We start from the raw sequence: 18,425 nt of genomic DNA on the forward strand, positions 1-18,425 counted from the left end.
AACTTATCGAAACATGGATCCTTATATTGTATTTAGAAATGATGAGATATAAGCTATGATCTATTTCTCTAAGTTTTGGTAATCCGAAAATGGCATCGCTAGCGCGATTGCTTAAGATATCATGCTAGTTAAAGAAATCATATGTTAACGGAATGTGTAATTATAACCTTCTTAAATCAACCTAGGGGAGGTTGTGTGAGTTAACGACAACCACCCGAAGTTGTTAGAATTGGTATTTGAGAAATAGAAGTCAATCCTAATCTTTCTAATTTACGAAACTACTTGCCAACTTAAATTGAGATTCTCGTGGCAGCATGACATTAGGAAAGGGTCGACTTTAAAATGCGCATGCTACTCCCTTTTTGTCATAGATGCTCGCTTAGAAATGAGGAGCTATCTATCATATATTATTACGACGAGTTTACCACATGTTTACATATTATTTATCATGGATAAAATGGAGTGGATTCTTGATCTTAGATGGTAACCTTCATATAATTGAACTACTTGTTTAGAATTTCTCGTCTTGGTCACCTATATATTATATATAAGTATTTATATTTTATAGAAAGTTCAAAAATTAACCCCAAAATGAATAAAACCTCTGATTAAAGTAAAACAATGATTTATTATTAGAAACATTTGTGTCCACGGATCGATACTTGGTTCTTACCAATACTATTCTACATATACGATAGGTATACTTGCCTGTTTTCTGTGTGTTTAGTCTTCGTAGAATTTACTTTTATAAATTTAAAACACGATCTTGTGCAAAAAGCAAATCATCCCATCTTTTATATTTTACCACACGCACATTACACATCAAGTTTTTGGTGCCGTTGTCGGGGACATGGTACGTTTTTAAGTGACAAGGTCCCAAATTGTGATGTTCGATTCGGCTCGGATCTTTAATTAATCATGTCATAACTCACACAAAATCAATCGTGTCGACAAGAGAGTTAATGACGGGTTACTATATTTAGAAAGATGACCGTTTGTTAAAGGCGGAATCAATAACAAACATACGGTTGCAATGAATATTCAAATACGGAAGGCACACGAAGGATTCACTTCAAATAATTTCCATTTATATAACGTTGATCATACAAAAGGATAATCGATTTAGGGTTTTGGAAGGAATCCTAAGACAGCCGTCACACACAATATTCTCTAAATTAATGTGTCGGTCTTATCCGTATTGTGCTCTCTCTCTCCGTATTCTCTTTGGCGGCGTGCCCTAAATATTCTATTTATAGGCCTGCCAACCTAGGACAGCTGTCATTGCTTCTAGAAACCCTATCCGATAGTACATATTCAATTTACATATTAAAAAATATACTAAGTGTAAAACAAGTCTTCCGGGTAGGCTTTTCATTAAACTTCAGTCTCCGAGTACGCAGTGTACTCGGCCTTCCTTCAGACTTGGTAAACATAGAAGTGTACTCGGAATCAGTTTCCGGGTAGACTTTACTTAAAGAATATTTTACCAAGTAAAATATTTATCGAGTAGACTTCAATCTTCTTAGACTTATCAAACTTTGCTCGACAAATCCTTACGAGCAACCTTGTTCTTCTATGATCCTGTTTGGCTCATTGTCAGTTGAACAACTTATTGATAAGGCGTACTCGGGAGTATATACCTTACTTGAGCAGAACCTTACTCGAGATAACTTAAAGATATTCTATTAACTCATCTAGTATACTCGGACCATAATTATTAAAGAATACCTTGCCCGGTCTTCCAAATACTTGGCTTCTTGGACTTGGTTGACCATACCTTACTCGGAAGAGTAAAATACTTGGTCTTGAAGAACAATCCTGCTTGACAAGTGAACCTTGCTCGGATATGCCAAATTAATGAACCTTACTCGGGAAAACACTAAAAAGCATACCTTGCTCGGATATCCACTTAAGAAGACTATTAGAAGTAAACCTTGCCCGGGAGGCAAAATCTCGTACTCGGCTAAGTAAAAGCTTACTCGAAGGTCCAAGGTGTGCTCGGATTCAATACTTAGCAGTTTCTGAGGAGGTTGAGAAGATTCCAATCTTCCAAATTCTTCGTTTAGGTCAAATCTCCTCATTTGGGTCAAACTCTTGACTCAACAATCTCCCCCAAGATTGGAACACCTCAGCTGACCCAAAACACTCTATGGTTAGTTACACTTAGCAAAATACACATCAAATTTCATAATCAAATTACATAAACAAAATTACATAATCAAAAGTTTGTCCGAAGACATTACAAAGCAAAGCCTATTCTATCTGTTTTGTCTTTTCCTTTCATTGTAGGCTGCTTGTCTTCTCAGCTGGATTACAGATGCTGCTCTTTCTCTGAAGATATTGAGCACTTGGTAGTGAGTGTGTCCTTCTGGTATCACCAAGTCTCTAATATCAGCTAGATCTTCATTGTGCAAGCAAGCAAGATCTGCATCTCTCTTTATCACAGCCAGCACCTTTCCATCAGAATTCATCAATGCATATTGTAACGACTCCGGCAAATTCAGGTATACCCTAGCCGGTATATACTATTTATGTGTTATTTAATAATGAATATATGAATTATAATGTGTTTATACGAGTATGTATGATTCACAGTACGAATTATACTCGATTATACAGTTAGTCGTATTGGAAATACGATTAACCGATTAACGGTTATTGAAGCCCGAATGAATCGAGGATTACATTATAGACGGGATATATGATATTTAGTAATGTTTACGAAGTATTAAAGCTTCGGGATAAGTGAATTAAAGCACAGAAAAGAATTTTCGATTTAACGGTACATCGGTACGTTAAACGAAACCTTTAATACCAAACCGAGCAAGAGACGATCGATCAAGCCGAAAAAGATGCGTAATTATTAATAATATGATGTTTTAAGTTAATGAAGGTCATGGTTTAAGTTTTTGAAGTTTTTAAATCGGTTTTATATAAATTTCATTTTTAAGCCGAAAAACGACCGTTTTGGCCTCGTTTTAAGCCGAATTAAACGTTTAACCGAAAAACGAACTGAACCAGATTATCCAAAACATTATCCGGATTACGAGAATCCAAATGTGTGGATAGAATTAGAGTTGTGGGTCCCACCCCACCCAATCATATGTTCCGATCGGATGGGGGGGTTTAACCCCTTATCCTTTAATTTTTTTTCTTTCACAACCCTTCAACCATCTTGAATCCTCTCAACTCCTTGATCAAAAACCAAGACTTTTTAACAAGAAAAACCGAGGTAAAGATCATGTTATGTACGTGTTTATCTTTGTTTCTTGAGTTTTCTTACAAGAAAATGAGGTTTCCAAGTGAAAAAGGGTGAAAACCCGAGATGGAACCGATTCTTGCATGATCAAGTGATGTATACGGGTTATACAAGGGATCTTGGTCCAAGAAAGGAGTTAAACGAACCAAAAACGAATTTTTACGGTTAAATCTTTGTTTTTAAAGCATAACCGAAACCATGAAAGAAATGGCTTGATTGTGGGTGTAACTTGCTTGGTGTGGTGTTATTATGCTTGTAGGTGTTGTATCTAGTTGCTAGCAAAGGATAGAAAGCGAGATTCTTGCGATTTGAAAACACAAGGTAGTTTGGTTTTGTGTGATGTTTGTATTTTTGGACAGATTGTGATACGTGTAGAGTTAGGTCATGAACTTTTACAGAGGTATTAGATATATGAAAATATGAGTTCTATGAATTGTTGGTAATTTTTGGATAAAGGATGAATATTTGGTGAATTTAGTGCTCGGTTTTGGCCAAAAATGGTGAAAAATAGATAAATATAATGAAAAATTCAGGAAAATTGCAGATAAGCTTTTTATAACATTTATAAGTCACACACAAAACTTTAGGTCCGTTGAAGAAGTCTAAGTAGGCTTTTCGGTTAAACGAGTTCTAGGGTTTTCTAGCTCGGTTTTAGTGAAAACGGCATTTAAAAAGGGATTTTTGTTCTGGAAAAATTACTGGGGACTATGGAGATGGCAGGGGTCATTCAGGAAAAATTTGGGATTTTTCTAAGATCGTTTGTTATTTACGACATATTTAGTGTTTAAATGGTGTTTAAAAATAGATAAATAAATGTTAAATATAAAATTAATTCTGGAAATATTTTTATTAAATTCCCCACTGTCAAAAAGTGATTTGTGCAAAATTTCAAGATCCGAGACTAAACGGATAATTATTTGTGCTAAAACAAACTTTTAAAGCTTAAAACGCGTAAACCGGTAAAGTTCGCATAAGCGAGCTGACTGGTGAATAAAAACCCTAAAAATGAACTATTTTCATATAATTGAGTTAAACAAGTAAAAATGAATCATCCGAAAATAATTCGGATGATTTGAGTGTTTTTAACCTATTTAACAGTTTCCGGTACGATAATGACGGAAACGGGTCCCGCGGCCAATCGGGACGTCTAAACCGAGCCCTAATTTCACAACGTTAGTTAAATTATCAATTAACAACTATTTTCGGGTCGTGTGTGACCAAACTCATTTTTGAAACATAAAAATGGATAACCGTGCTAGGCACGCAAAACGGGAAAAACGACTAATAGTAAATCTGTCTAGTGAACTCTAAACGATATCACAATCTGAGTCCGGAGAAGTGTTTCTGGGTTAACATTGCCCCCAGAACGGATACAGTACTGGGTTAACAGTGTCCCCAGATGTACCGGTTAACACGGTTACAGTTATATTAATAGTGATTATAAAGTAACGAATTTAGGGATCGTATTACAGATCCGGATTAGTAGCTGTGTATTGTGTACTGCTTGCTACGTTAAGGTGAGTTTCACGAGCCCCTTTTCTGAATTGTTTTTAAATATTTTCCCGGGGCGGAAAGCATGTTGTTATAGAAATGTTTAAATACATACTGAACGCATGAATTTGCGTGGATTTATATATTTTATTGTACGAGAATCGTACGGAAATGTACTAAGATGGTAATTGTCTGAGTTGCTAACATTCTAAGGCCCCGGAACACGAGTGATTAACTGAAAGCCGGTAGAGTGTGGATAGTACTATTGGTCTGACAAACCCAACTGGTCCGGCATGGATTTGCTGATGTTTCCCAGCCAGTTGCACATGTCTATTTTGTTGTTATATATTTTGCTATGTAATGTTAGACATAGCGGTTTGGGGCAGGACCGTGGGCGGGGGATATGCCACGGGGGTTGTGTGTGATAGTCAGAGGTTTCACTTGTGGGCTCAGCATAATTACATCGATAATAATATTATTTTATGATAATGATTTATCATGGTTTACTCGAATTGTGAAACTCACCAACTATTCGTAGTTGACCCGTTTTCTTTCCATGCTTTCTAGGTACCCCCAAACTGGAATAAGTGCTATATGCTTGATGATGCGTGCTTTTGTGGAAGCATACGGATCATTTTGTATTATATACGTTAATGTAATGTTGGTAAAACTTATATGTTATCCCCTAGACGGGAACTAAACACGGAACAATGTAATATGATGTAAATTAATGTAGTGGTGTTTTCTTTATAAGCAATGCTGTTGATATCAGACGTGTCTGTTGCATCCCGTTTACGTTTCCGCTGCGGTTACGGGGTGTTACAGAACTTGGTATCAGAGCCATTGACTATAAAGAATTAGGATGTCTTTAAAAGATACCTAAAATATAACCAGTAGCTCAATTATAGTATATGAATATCAACTAATAATTTATAGTGACGAGATCTGGATGAACTTGGATGGACAAGTGAGTTATTATGGTCCGGAACGTAATAACAGACTTGTCCGCACGAGGGGATTCAGGGGAAGTCACGGGGAACATTAATAGGTAAAATCGGCAACATATGTGTAAGTATATGATAATATTTTTATGTGACAAGGTTGTATAAATGTGTGTATATTAATTTAACTATGGTTTACATTATGGAAGGAACTATATGTTTGCTAACTTGTGTACAGGTAAGGATGTCAAGATCTCGAAGTTTATCAGTGGAAGAGGACTCGGAGGAGACCAATTCCGGGGAATCTAGGAGCTTACGCTTAGCATCCAGCACTGAACCTAGTGAGACTAGCCGTAGGAGTGCTAGCCTGTCCATCTCGACTAGGATTGCCAGATCCCCCACCCCACCAGCACCACAGGTCACCCCTACCCCTCCCAAACCCGGTCCCCGCCTCACGGCGCGGATCAGTGCCCCTTATGTCCCACCTACCTTTACCCCACCCAGACCCACTTACCACAGGGGCGAGTCCTCCCGCCCCCAGCCCGAGCCTTGCCTCCACCCGTGTGGGGTACCCCTAGGCTGGAAAGGGATGAGCGTCCCTCCACCGAGGCTGCATGGCTCCGAGTGCTCACCGAGCAGATGTGTAACAGAGGAGGAATCACTTGACGGTGGGTATCCAGAGGAGGAATCACTCGGCGGACTGCATACTGGACAGCCAGTATGCGATCGCTCAACTGAGGAGGGAGGACGCATACTCCCAGTGGATGATTGACCGGATGGAAACACGGATCCGGGGTTTGATGGCAGTGTTAGTGGTGATGGCGGCAGTGTTGGTGTGGTTGGTATACCACCATGTTTAGTTATGTTAAGGTGGTAGTAGTCAGGATCCGCTTTTTGATACTCTGTGTAACCAGTTAGTGGCGATGCTAACATAGAGTGAATCTTGGGTAGTTATAGTACAGCCACTAGCCCATAAGGGTCGATTTTGGGGATGTCATTGTAGATACTTTTGGTGTATCATTCAAGCACTGACCCATAGCGGGTTATGTCGAAATGATGCCGATGTAGGACCGATGTATGAAAATTTAATCTATGGGCTGATGTTTATGTAATGTGTACTGATGATTGTGTAATATGTACTGATGTTTATTAATGAATGGAATATATGTTGTTTATTGAGATTGGTATTCGTATTAATTATATGTATTTTCTTAATGTTGTGTAGAATGGCACCAAAACGGTCAGCTCAATTGTCAGAAGTGGATGTGAGTCGTCTGATTGCTCGACAGTTAGAGGCGGCGATACCGGATATAGTATCGCGCATCGCCGCCAGTATTAACAATACGACCAATCCAGACCCTGCGAGCAATCAAACGACCACCAATAATGTTGGGGAACAAAATGTTAATCCTTCACCGAACGGTAACCCGATTCCGAGTAATGACGCACCACCTAGGGTGGTCGTTACAGATAGCAATGGCCCTATACCCAGTGTAGAAACGAACCACGCTGAACCGACTCCTGCAACAAGGGGATGTTCAATCAAGGATTTTATGTTGTGCAAGCCCCTAGAATTTAGCGGGTCTGAGGGGCGCAATGGGTTGGTTTAGTGGATTGAGAAAATAGAGTCGGTTGTGAACATCAGTTACTGCCTTGAGGAGTACATTGTTAAGTATGCTACCTGCACGCTCACGGACCATGCCTTGACATGGGGGAACACAATAGTGCAAACTCGCGGTCAGGCAGCGACAAACCGCATGACCTGGGCAGAACTCAAAGCCCTTGTACTGGAACGATTCTGCCAGAAAAACGAACTGCAGAAGCTAGAAAACGAGTTGTGGAACTTGGAGATGCAGGGGGCAGACCACTTGGGTTATACGAACCGATTTAATGAATTGTCGCGATTAGTGCCATGGTTGGTCACCCCTGAGTCAAAGAGGGTGGAGCGTTATATATGGGGACTAACTCCATTAGTAAGGAGTATAGTCAACGCTGGGGGACACCAGACGTTTGAGGGTGCGATGACGCAAGCTGGTATCGTCACATATGATTTCGTGAGGAGTGGGTCACTGAAGGTGGCAGGAGAGTCTGCTGGGGGAAAGCGAGGTACGTACGACAGTAGGGTCCAGGAGAAGCAGCAAAATAAACGTGCTAGGCCCGCTGCCCAGAACTACGCCATGACTAGTTCAGGCGGAAGGCAGGAACCGCAGTCAAGGACGTTTCCTGGGTGTGGGAAATGCGGTTACCAGCATGGTGGCGAGTGCAGGGGGGTAGTGTGCCAACGGTGTGGCAGGAATGGGCATTACGCACCGAGTTGTAGGACAAACCTGAACAATCTGAACCGACAACCGCAACCTATCCGTGCGCAGCCATTTAGGACCCAACCAGCCAGACAACAAAACCCACAAGGAAACCAAATGATGACCACCAGCCGTGCTTGCTTTGAATGCGGCAGAACAGATCACTTCAAGAGAAACTGTCCGAGGCTGAACAAGGGAGGAAATGGGAGACAAGCAGTGGGTCAGGCATCGTCGTCCAATCCGGCGAGAGGCCGAGCTTTTGTGATGGGGGCGAACGAAGCACGCCAGGACCCAGCGTAGTGACAGGTACATTCCTCGTCTCTGATCATTACGCTTCTGTATTATTTGATACAGGCGCCGATAGAAGTTTCGTCTCTGTTAAGTTCCTATCGATAGCAAACCTTCCGATTAGTGAAACCATAGAACCTTATACTATAGAAGTAGCTAACGGTAAAACCATGATAGTTAATCAGATAGTTCGAAATTGCCCTTTTATTCTGAACGATGAATCCTTCTTGATTGACTTATTACCGGTAGAATTAGGTAGTTTTGACGTGATAGTGGGAATGGATTGGTTAGCACGTAACAAAGTAGAAATAAACTGTGAAAAGAAAATCGTCAAGATCCGGGTGTCGGATGACGAAGAGGTGTTAGTGCAAGGAGAGAAGTCGGGCACAATGATACCATTTATATCCCACCTCAAGGTGTTAAAATATATACGCCAGGGATGCGTGGCGTATCTAGCAAGCTTGACGGCCACAGATTCTGATGAGAAACGGGTGGATGATATCCCGGTGGTACGCGAGTTTCCACAAGTTTTCCCAGAAGAACTTCCTGGATTACCGCCAACCCGACAGGTCGAATTCAGAATCGATTTATTACCTCAAGCTGGCCCTGTTGCTAAAGCACCCTACCGACTTGCACCGTCCGAGATGCAGGAATTATCCAATCAGTTGCAAGAATTGTTGGATAAAGGATTTATACGTCCTAGTTATTCCCCGTGGGGTGCACCTGTATTATTCGTGAAAAAGAAGGACGGGAGCCATAGAATGTGCATTGATTACAGGGAGTTGAACAAGTTAACAATCAAAAACAGGTACCCTCTTCCCTGAATTGATGATCTGTTTGACCAGCTGCAAGGTGCGAGCTATTTCTCAAAAATCGATCTTAGATCGGGTTACCATCAGGTTAGAATTCAGGAAGAAGATATCCCAAAAACCGCATTCCGGACTCGCTACGGCCATTACGAGTTCTTAGTTATGCCTTTTGGGCTAACAAATGCGCCGGCAGTGTTCATGGACCTAATGAATCGAGTCTGTAAACCCTACCTCGACAAATTCGTCATCGTGTTTATTGACGATATTTTGATTTACTCGAAAAGTAAAGAAGAGCACGAGCAACACTTAAGAATAATTCTAAAGCTTCTGAATCAGGAGAAGTTGTATGCAAAATTCTCCAAGTGTAACTTTTGGTTACAAGAAGTGCAATTCCTCGGTCACGTCGTAAACCATCAAGGAATACACGTTGATCCGAGTAAGGTTGAAGCAGTTAAGAATTGGCAAGCGCCTAAATCGCCAAAGGAAATCTGCCAATTCTTAGGCTTAGCTGGGTATTATCGTCGATTTATAGAGAACTTTTCCAGCATCGCCCAACCTTTAACCCTCCTGACTCAAAAGGATCGAAAGTATGAATGGGGAGAAGAGCAGGAAACCGCGTTTCAAATGTTAAAGCAAAAATTGTGCCAAGCGCAGATTTTAAGTCTCCCCGATGGAGACGATGGTTTTGTCGTGTGTTGTGACGCATCGCGTAGAGGGTTAGGATGCGTGTTGATGCAGAATAATAAGGTAGCCTATGCTTCCCGACAGTTAAAAGTACATGAGAAGAATTACACTACTCACGACTTAGAACTGGGAGCGGTTATCTTCGCACTTAAAATCTGGAGACATTATCTCTACGGTACGAAGTGCACCATCTTCACCGATCATAAAAGTTTGCAACACATATTCGATCAGAAAGAACTGAATATGAGACAACGAAGATGGGTCGAGTTGTTGAGCGATTATGACTGTGACATCCGTTATCACCCCGGCAAGGCTAATGTTGTAGCCGATGCCTTGAGTAGGAAAGATTGGGTTAAGCCATTGCAAGTGCGAGCGCTGGGGATGATAGTCTAGTCAAACGTTTCGGGCCTGATTCGAGTCGCTCAACGTGAGGCGTTGAAAGAGGAACAATTGGAAAAGGAGGGACTGTACGGTAATGAGAAGAATTTCGAACAGCGCGTGGACGAAATTCTCTATTTCAAAAATCGGGCTTGGATCCCGACCCTCCATGACCTTCGTGAATTAATCATGGACGAAGCGCATAGATCGAAATATTCCATACAACCGGGATCGGATAAGATGTACAAGGATGTGAAGGAGTTCTACTGGTGGTCGGGTATGAAAAAGGATATCGCAACGTATGTCGGTAAATGTACGACTTGTGCGAGAGTTAAGGCGGAGCACCAGAAACCCTCAGGGATGTTACAACAACCGGAGATTCCCGAATGGAAGTGGGAGCAAATCACGATGGATTTTGTGACACATCTCCCTAAGACGTCCCGAGGACATGATGCAATTTGGGTAATCGTGGATCGATTAACCAAATCGGCACATTTTATTCCGATTAGAAATAATTATAACACAGAGAGACTTGCGCAGATTTATATAAATGAAATTGTGTCTCGTCATGGGATACCCATCTCGATCATCTCCGATCGGGATAGCCATTTCACCTCCAATCTTTGGCAAGCTGTCCAAGAAGCGCTGGGAACGTGCATTGATCTAAGCACAGCTTACCACCCTCAGACCGATGGTCAGTCTGAGAGGACCATCCAAACCCTGGAGGATTTGCTTCGTGCATGCGTACTGGATTTTAAGGGAAATTGGGATCAACACCTCCCACTCGTTGAATTTTCCTATAATAACAGTTACCATAGCAGTATAAAGGCAGCGCCTTACGAAGCATTGTATGGTCGGAAGTGCCGATCACCACTCTGCTGGACTGAAGTGGGCGACACTCAGGTTATTAGATCAGACCTGGTCCAGGAAACGACCAGCAAAATCCTTGAAATTAGGAACAATCTGAAAGCTGCGCGGGATCGGCAGAAGAGTTATGCCGATACCCGTAGAAAACCGTTGTCATTTGAGAAAGGTGATAAAGTGTATTTGAAAGTATCACCATGGAAGGGTGTAGTCAGACTTGGAAATGCGGGGAAGTTAGCCCCGAGATATATTGGACCCTTCAATATTATTGCAAAAATCGGTCCCGTAGCGTACCGATTAGAACTACCCGATGAACTGAGTGCAGTTCACAACGTGTTTCACGTATCGAAATTGAAAAGATGTCTGGCGGATGAGACATCGGTGTTACCTTTAGAGGGTGTCCAAATAAATGATAAACTCAATTTCGTAGAGGAACCCGTAGAAATAGTAGACGGGAAAATCAAGCAACTTAGACACAACAAGATTTCGTTGGTCAAAGTTAGATGGAATTCGCATCGAGTCCCAGAATATACATGGGAACGAAAGGACGAATTCCGGAAGAAATACCCCTATCTATTTCCTTAAAAGGAAGTAGTCGACGCGTAAAATTTCGAGGACGAAATTTCTTTTACGGGGGGAGAATGTAACGACTCCGGCAAATTCAGGTATACCCTAGCCGGTATATACTATTTATGTGTTATTTAATAATGAATATATGAATTATAATGTGTTTATACGAGTATGTATGATTCACAGTACGAATTATACTCGATTATACAGTTAATCGTATTGGAAATACGATTAACCGATTAACGGTTATTGAAGCCCGAATGAATCGAGGATTACGTTATAGAAGGGATATATGATATTTAGTAATGTTTACGAAGTATTAAAGCTTCTGGATAAGTGAATTAAAGCACATAAAAGAATTTTCGATTTAACGGTACATCGGTACGTTAAACGAAACCTTTAATAACAAACCGAGCAAGAGACGATATATCAAGCCGAAAAAGATGCGTAATTATTAATAATATGATGTTTTAAGTTAATGAAGGTCATGGTTTAAGTTTTTGAAGTTTTTAAATCGGTTTTATATAAATTTCATTTTTAAGCCGAAAAACGACCGTTTTGGCCTCGTTTTAAGCCGAATTAAACGTTTAACCGAAAAACGAACGGAACCAGATTATCCAAAACATTATCCGGATTACGAGAATCCAAATGTGTGGATAGAATTAGAGTTGCGGGTCCCACCCCACCCAACCTTATGTTCCGATCGGATGGGGGGGTTTAACCCCTTATCCTTTTATTTTTTTTCTTTCACAACCCTTCAACCATCTTGAATCCTCTCAACTCCTTGATCAAAAACCGAGACTTTTTAACAAGAAAAACCGAGGTAAAGATCGTGTTATGTACGTGTTTATCTTTGTTTCTTGAGTTTTCTTACAAGAAAATGAGGTTTCCAAGTGAAAAAGGGTGAAAACCCGAGATGGAACCGATTCTTGCATGATCAAGTGATGTATACGGGTTATACAAGGGATCTTGGTCCAAGAAAGGAGTTAAACGAACCAAAAACGAATTTTTACGGTTAAATCTTTGTTTTTAAAGCATAACCGAAACCATGAAAGAAATGGGTTGATTGTGGGTGTAACTTGCTTGGTGTGGTGTTATTGTGCTTGTAGGTGTTGTATCTAGTTGCTAGCAAAGGCTAGAAAGCGAGATTCTTGCGATTTGAAGCTAGAAACACAAGGTAGTTCGGTTTTGTGTGATGTTTGTATTTTTGGACAGATTGTGATACGTGTAGATTTAGGTCATGAAATTTTACAGAGGTATTAGATATATGAAAATATCAGTTCTGTGAAGTTTTGGTAATTTTTGGATAAAGGATGAATATTTGGTGAATTTAGTGCTCGGTTTTGGCCAAAAATGGTGAAAAATAGTTAAATATCATGAAAAATTTTGGAAAATTACAGATAAGCTTTTTATAACATGTATAAGTCACACACAAAATTTTAGGTCCGTTGGAGAAGTCTAAGTAGGCTTTTCGTTTAAACGAGTTCTAGGGTTTTCTAGCTCGGTTTTAGTGAAAACGGCATTTAAAAAGGGATTTTGGTTCTGGAAAAATTAAAGGGGAATATGGAGATGGTAGGGGTCATCCAGGAAAAATTTGGGATTTTTCTAAGATCGTTTGGTATTTACGAAATATTTAGTGTTTAAATGGTGTTTAAAAATAAATAAATAAATATTAAATATAAAATTAATTCTGGAAATATTTTTATTAAATTCCCCACTGTCAAAAAGTGATTTGTGCAAAATTTCAAGATTCGAGACTAAACGGATAATTATTTGTGCTAAAACAAACTTTTAAAGCTTAAAACGCGTAAAACGGTAAAGTTCGCATAAGCGAGCTGACTGGTGTATAAAAACCCTAAAAATGAACTATTTTCATATAATTGAGTTAAACAAGTAAAAATGAATCATCCGAAAATAATTCGGATGATTTGAGTGTTTTTAACCTATTTAACAGTTTCCGGTACGATAATGACGGAAACGGGTCCCGCGGCCAATCGGGACGTCTAAACCGAGCCCTAATTTCACAACGTTAGTTAAATTATCAATTAACAACTATTTTCGGGTCGTGTGTGACCAAACTCATTTTTGAAACATAAAAATGGATAACCGTGCTAGGCACGCAAAACGGGAAAAACGACTAATAGTAAATCTGTCTAGTGAACTCTAAACGGTATCGCAATCTGAGTCCGGAGAAGTGTTTCTGGGTTAACATTACGGATACAGTACTGGGTTAACAGTGTCCCCAGATGTACCGGTTAACACGGTTACAGTTATATTAATAGTGATTATAAAGTAACGAATTTAGGGATCGTATTACAGATCCGGATTAGTAGCTGTGTATTGTGTACTGCTTGCTACGTTAAGGTGAGTTTCACGAGCCCCTTTTCTGAATTGTTTTTAAATATTTTCCCGGGGCGGAAAGCATGTTGTTATAGAAATGTTTAAATACATACTAAACGCATGGATTTGCGTGGATTTATATATTTTATTGTGCGAGAATCGTACGGAAATGTACTAAGATGGTAATTGTCTGAGTTGCTAACATTCTAAGGCCCCGGAACACGAGTGATTAACTGAAAGCCGGTAGAGTGTGGATAGTACTATTGGTCTGACAAACCCAACTGGTCCGGCATGGATTTGCTGATGTTTCCCAGCCAGTTGCACATGTCTATTTTGTTGTTATATATTTTGCTATGTAATGTTATACATAGCGGTTTGGGGCAGGACCGTGGGCGGGGGATATGCCACGGGGGTTGTGTGTGATAGTCAGAGGTTTCACTTGTGGGCTCAGCATAATTACATCGATAATAATATTATTTTATGATAATGATTTATCATGGTTTACTCGAATTGTGAAACTCACCAACTATTCGTAGTTGACCCGTTTTCTTTCCATGCTTTCTAGGTACCCCCAACCTGGAATAAGTGCTATATGCTTGATGATGCGTGCTTTTGTGGAAGCATAGGGATCATTTTGCATTATATACGTTAATGTAATGTTGGTAAAACTTATATGTTATCGCCTAGACGGGAACTAAACACGGAACAATGTAATATGATGTAAATTAATGTAGTGGTGTTTTCTTTATAAGCAATGCTGTTGATATCAGACGTGTCTGTTGCATCCCGTTTACGTTTCCGCTGCGGTTACGGGGTGTTACACATATTCTCCATTTTCCTTGTATTCAACTTGAGCAATGATGCCATTCTTTTGTACAGTGTAGTTTGGCCTTTTCATTCTTCTTCTCAAACTTATACACTTACTTATGTTGGACAGTGGGTCTTCATCTCTGACATACATCTTAAAGTCTCTTTCAGCAATATCCATCTTCTTTACCTTTGCAGATCTTCTTGCTTTGTTCATTGAAGCTACACCTCTGCTTATGTTGTCTTTTAAGAATCTGAACCCATTTCCAGCTTGCTCATACAGGTATTTAGATAAGTCATTCATTTGTCTCCCTGCAGATCTGCTTCTGTCCCTGAAATCATAATGATGAAGTGACTCCATTCTGCTCAGTTGTTCTTCATTGTATTCTCTGAAGTCACTTCTCAAAATAATTTCCCTCAACTGCCTACTTTCCATAATCACCTTCAAAGTATCAGTTACTGAATCATAGTAGAGCTCTCTTGGTAGATCCACACCAGATTGTGGTCTTGTTCCTTGTTGTACTGAGCTGCTTAATTCTCCTCTTCCTCCTTGGTCTCTTCCTCTTGGGAATCTCTGATGGAGTGGAGGTCTGAGTGGAATTGATTTCTTGGGCTTTTGAGGTCCCAAGTTAAATGTCTTTACATATATAGCTTCCACCATCTCAGTGGGAAGGTTGGCTATCTCCACCATGTCATGTCCTGCAGCCTCCAGTTCAATTAACATTTTTATCATTCCTGGAGTTCTTGCCAGTCCAACAGGTACAAATCTGCCATCAGCATAATATCTGGGATTTTCTCCTTCCCTCAATGCCTTTTCCCACTCATCTTTTTACAGATAGAAAAGAGTCTTCAAATCCTCTTTCTCCAAAACATTAAAATCTGCTTCAGTCATCCCTCTCTTGTTTATCATTTTGTTTCTTAGGATGCTGATCATTTCCTCATTCTCCCAAGGCATAAATGGTTCATCATCAGGTTTAACTTCAGGCTGTTCTGGCTGAGGGATCAGAGGTTGATCAGTTGTCTTTTCTTGTTCCTTCTCCTTTTCCCTCACAGTCCTGAGTCTTCTTGTTCTTTTGGCAGGTGGCTCATCATATGTTTCTTTTAAGATTGAGCTCTCAGTATAGACCCTTTTTAAATCTTTCTCTTTCTTCTTGAAATACTGGTCAAATACTGCCTCTCTACTCAGATTTCTTACAACCTCAGGCTTCATGCCTTTCTCAATCAGGTATCCACATATACCATCATATTTCTTCTTTAACTCTTCCAACTCAATCTTATCATCCTGTTTTACAAATTTTTCTGATACTATCTCTTTCTCACTGTTGTAAAGATCTTGAATTTGGTCAACAGTGTATTTTTCTAAGGCAGCTTCAGGATAGCCTCTACCTTTCAAATAAGTTTTATAATGCTCAGTATTTTTCTTTCTCTTCTCAATCTTCTTTAAGACTTCCTCTTCATTGATTTCAATGTTGCCTCTTTGAATATATGTCTTTTCAGCTTGAGGGGTCTCAGCAGTGGAGCTTGTACCAACTTTCTCACCTCCTTGATCAGGGTTGTCATCACCCTCTTCATCAGACTCCTCAGAGTCATCCTCCTCATCATCTGATAGATCAATCATGGCATCTATTTTGGGTTCATCAGAGGCAGGATGATCTGGTTCATCATTATTTTCATTTTCATCAGAAATATTAACATCAGGGACCCCTGGTAATTTTTCTCCTGGTTTCAGTATTTGTATGGGGATTGCCCTGATTGGTTCATCATCTTCTGGGGTCTCCACATAACATTTATTCTTTTCATCCTATACACCCTTCCTAACAGTTTTTTCAGCTTCATCCTGCTCAGCAGTTCTCTTCCTTCTTTGATAAGTCTTTTCAAATTTTCTTTCTGGCCAGTTACCAGTAGGATTCTTTCTCAAATCCTCTTTTACTTGTTCAACCCATTTCTTGGCAGCCATAGTTGCAATTGACTCACCAATTTCTTCAGGTATAATCATTGCATTGGTTGATGGTTCAGCAGTCTCAGATTGTTGCTCCTGAAACTTGCTGACCACCCTTCCCAAAGAGTCATCAAACTCTTGATTCTTGTTCAGATTTACCAAAATTTCAATCACCTCTTGATCTGCCACATCTTGAAATATCTCTTTTGCTACATTGGCTTCTTTGATCAATAGGTCCTGCTGTGCTAACTCTTCTTCTGTCAAGGAATGGCCAATTGCTTCCCTTTCCATTGATTCTTTAATAAGTCTTTCTTTCTCAGCAAGAGCAGCAGCAGCAGCAGTATCTACAAAGGAAACATCCTTCTCAACATATACAATAGGTTCATCATCAGTTGCTAAACCTTTTCCCTTTTCTTTCCTTTTCCTCACATCTTCTTCATCCTCTTGTTCATCACTTCCAAATTCATCAATCTCTCTAAATAAGTTTTCCAACTCAGAGTCATGATCTACCCTCTTGGAACTAGCTTCTTGATCATCATTTGGCTCAGTGTGTTCTAGTTCCTCAGTAACAGCATTCTCATCCACATTTTCTACTGTCATCTCCTCATCCACAATCTCAGTCATTTCTTCTCTAAGTACAACCTCTTCATCATCATTGGTTTCTTCTTCTCTCACTTCCATTACAGATTCAGATTCATCACTATCATCATAATTGTTCATTAATATCTTCAGAGCATCAATACTATCAACACTTTCAGCATCAGTCATAACCACATCATCATCATCTATATTCTCCCCCTGTTTTGGGGCAGCTGAGGTCTTCTCAACCTCCTGCACCAGGGTTTGAACTTTCAATTCAGCATCTACTAGCCTCTGCAGCAACATCACATTCTCTCCAGTCACCTCCTCATTCCTCATTTTCAACTCCTGATTCTCTTTCAACACTTCCTCAATTCTCCTTCTTAACTCAGCATTCTCCAACATTAGATCAATATTTCTTTGAAGTGTGTTATCTTGTTGGCTTGAGGGTAGGGTTGTAGGGAATGGTTCATAAGTGGGTTGTTCAGTGATGGATGGGGATTGTGTGTGTTGTGTGTTAGGTATTAATGGTTCTGATTGGATTTGGCTTATAAGTGGTGAAGTATGTGGTTGTGGTGAGTGTTGTGTGGAGGTTTCAGGTTGGTCTAAGGTAAAGGATTGAGGTGGTGTTTGATGTGGTGAGGTTGGTGGTGGTGAGTGTGGTAGTGTTGGGATTGGTTGTTCAGGTTCTTCTCTTTGCCCCCTGTTCTTGTGACATAATTCCCATCTCCAAATCATCTCCACCTTCATTTCCATCAACATCATCATCAGAATCTCCTTCATCACTGTCATCATCACCCCCTTCTTCCTCCTCTGAGCTCAGCTCAGGCACAGGCATCACAGCCAGATCATGGTTTAACAACCAAGGCAAAATTTCAAATGGAACACTTGCATCAAAGTTATTAGAGACATCTGGATTCTTTATTCTCTTGTAAACATCAGGATCTTGCAGTTTATGTGTGACTCCAATTGTTGGCAAATCTTGTAATACACTATTGAATATGATCTGCAGGAATCTTGGGTACTGTAAAAAAATCTTTTTCTTTCTGGTTTCTTCAGATTCCCCACTAACCCATCAAAAATCATCTTGGAAAAGTTAAAGGGCAGATCAAAAATTGTTCCAACAGTGGCATTTGCTAGATCAAGACTCATCAGAGTCCATGATCCCTTCCTCGG

At 40.1% G+C, this 18,425-nt stretch overlaps 1 pseudogene across 1 annotated transcript in view; it reads right to left on the bottom strand.

The window, feature by feature from the left end:
• LOC143530785 (hyperosmolality-gated Ca2+ permeable channel 1.1-like) overlaps nt 1-17,654 on the bottom strand; it is a 47,327-nt pseudogene extending 29,673 nt beyond the window's left edge. The window contains exons 1-3 of the transcript XR_013134915.1: nt 17,499-17,654; nt 17,241-17,396; nt 14,884-15,173 (exon numbers count right to left, since the gene is read on the bottom strand). The product of XR_013134915.1 is annotated as a hyperosmolality-gated Ca2+ permeable channel 1.1-like (transcript). The remainder of the gene's footprint in view (nt 1-14,883; nt 15,174-17,240; nt 17,397-17,498) is intronic.
• Between the last annotated feature and the right edge of the window lie 771 nt (nt 17,655-18,425).

Source organism: Bidens hawaiensis, unplaced genomic scaffold (genome assembly GCF_021521415.1).
Source record: "Bidens hawaiensis isolate Kalapana, Puna unplaced genomic scaffold, B.hawaiensis_p1.1 tig00009037_1, whole genome shotgun sequence".
NCBI classification, from domain to species: domain Eukaryota; kingdom Viridiplantae; phylum Streptophyta; class Magnoliopsida; order Asterales; family Asteraceae; genus Bidens; species Bidens hawaiensis.